Here is a 2,174-nt window from a genome sequence, read left to right on the forward strand (position 1 = left end):
TATTTAAATAAGTTCTTGATTATCATTATCGTAATTATGATTGACTCATTCTATTTGTTATGCTCCAGTTTTCAATGGAATTATTGTTTTTAGAAAGAGCATTATGATAGTCATATCATGTCTTAAGGGATAATTAAAACTGAGAATAGTTAAATATTATTGAAACTCTTTATGATGTAAAACTTATATTATGATTTAATATTAGAGTAGATGATTTGGAAGAGATAGTAATTTATTGAAGAAAATTATAGTCAGTAATGCTATGTGATATTAAAGTAAGATGGATTAAAGTTTATGATCATTATACTAAAAAAGGTTCATTAATGTGAGGATCATTATATTTTATTGAAGATGTGATATGCCAATTATTAACATCAAACTAATAGACTATAATTAAAAGTTCTAGTTAAACAAAAAATAAATCACCTTTGGGCAGAATTCATTATACTAAAAAATGTTCATTAATGTGAGGATCATTATATTTTATTGAAGATGTGATATGTCAATTATTAACATCAAACTAATAGACTAAAATTAAAAGTTCTACTTAAACAAAAAATAAATCACCTTTGGGCAGAATTGAAATTTATATAAATATGTGTGCAAAACAATTCTAACACATCACCTTTTGGTAGAAATGAGACAATTATTTTAATTATGCACATGCTAGTTTTTCTAGATAAAAATGTAACACATCACATTCGGGCAGAGGTGAAACATTTGTATCATGTTAGGCAAAACTAACAAAAGATTTCGGTTAGACTTGAATGATATGGTAAATGTAACTCATCACCTTTGGGCAGAAGTGATACATCAAAATTCACTCAAGTTAAGCTTTTTTATGTTTTTGTAACATTTTATTAGATTTAATTGTTTACTAAACATTTAATTAGGAAGATTTTATAGGAAAATTAAAGTTCTCGGGAAATTAGTTATCGAGACTTTTGAGTTCTTTTGAATTATGAGTTCTCGGGAATATTAATGAGCCCGACTTTTAGGGTTTTCTGGATTATGAGAGTTTTCGGGTTTTATAAGGTTTTCGAGATTTTGGTAAAACAAAACGATTTTAGAAAGAAAAAGAAACCGAAATTTAAATTCAAATCCTTAACCCATAAATTATTTTATCCCGTCAATTATTTTTAAATCCCATAAACTAATTTATGAAAAAAGATGGACTTCGAATTTTAATGAATTATCTTGTTTATAAATTTAAAAGATTTAATTATAATTATTCAAGATTTTGAAATCCTATATTGATAAAACTATATCATGTTTCAAAATCTTTAATAGATAAAAAAATCAATCAAAATCGGAAACAACATATTTTATTCCTTTGATTCATCCAAAATAAGGACGATTCTTCAATTTTTATGATGAACATGAAGAACATCTTCGAAGAAACTTTAGTCAGTTTTCTCTGGAATCGAAATATTAAACATATTTTTTAAAGATTTCGAATATATTAGAGTTTTAAATATGAATTTTAGCAATTATAACCAGTTTTCTTAGCAAAACATGAAAACCGAAATTATTAAGGTTTTAATCAAAAATTCATGTTTTTCGATCTTAATTCCAGATTTAGGGAAAACATGAAGAACTGATTAATCAACATCACTCTGATGCCACATGTTGATCAGTTCTTCATGTAAGTAATGGAAAACATGAATAAAAATAAACCTATGGACATGTTACAGCATGGAGAGTAGTAACCGTAGAAGAGAAGGATGTAGACGACATGGTTGTCAGCTTGATCGAGTTCCCCTTTAGGATGTATAGTTAAGGATGGTGTTAGGATTCTTGAGAGGAACCCGGTTTAAGAGATATGAGGCACACATAATTGTATGTGTGTGAGATTAGGTTATGATGTTAATATTTATCTATCTTTATATGCACCCAAGGGGAAACCCTTTATTAGTTAATTATAGGTAATATGGCCCATCAACAATTACCAAGCTAATATATAATAAGGTATAATTAATATTTTGATCTATTATAATATAAATGATTATAAAGGTTATATATAAATATATATAATTATATATTGAATCTTACAGGAGGCTTATAAATATTTTCGGGTATGGGTATGTATATACATTGTTACCCTACTAGTTCCCTTACCTGTGGGGATAAACATTTTTACCAGAGTGTAACTTGACTTTTATGATGACTACCGC

This window comes from Bidens hawaiensis, unplaced genomic scaffold (genome assembly GCF_021521415.1).
Source record: "Bidens hawaiensis isolate Kalapana, Puna unplaced genomic scaffold, B.hawaiensis_p1.1 tig00018538_1, whole genome shotgun sequence".
Taxonomy (NCBI): domain Eukaryota; kingdom Viridiplantae; phylum Streptophyta; class Magnoliopsida; order Asterales; family Asteraceae; genus Bidens; species Bidens hawaiensis.